Genomic DNA, 316 nt, shown 5'->3' with positions numbered 1-316 from the left:
TTTTAATTTGTCGTCCATCTTTTTTATAAAGGCAGAGCAGGATCTATTCTAAATGTTTTCCTTAGTCATGACTTCAGTTGTCAAAATGAAAACTCGAAAGGTAGTTGTTTTACGGTCATAAAAAGAGTGGGTTGTCCATTATCGATTTTTATTACCTATTTATTTTTTATTTATTATTTAAATAAGTGCAAATAAGTGCAAATAATTATCTAAAAATGTAAATTTTCTGCATCACGCATATCTTTTTCTGTAGGTCTCCCAGGGCTGGCAGAATGCCAGACGCATAGGCCTCTCATTGGCTGTGACCGTTAGAAAC

This window comes from Girardinichthys multiradiatus, chromosome 2 (genome assembly GCF_021462225.1).
Source record: "Girardinichthys multiradiatus isolate DD_20200921_A chromosome 2, DD_fGirMul_XY1, whole genome shotgun sequence".
NCBI lineage: Eukaryota > Metazoa > Chordata > Actinopteri > Cyprinodontiformes > Goodeidae > Girardinichthys > Girardinichthys multiradiatus.
Note: the sequence above shows the minus strand (reverse complement) of the source record.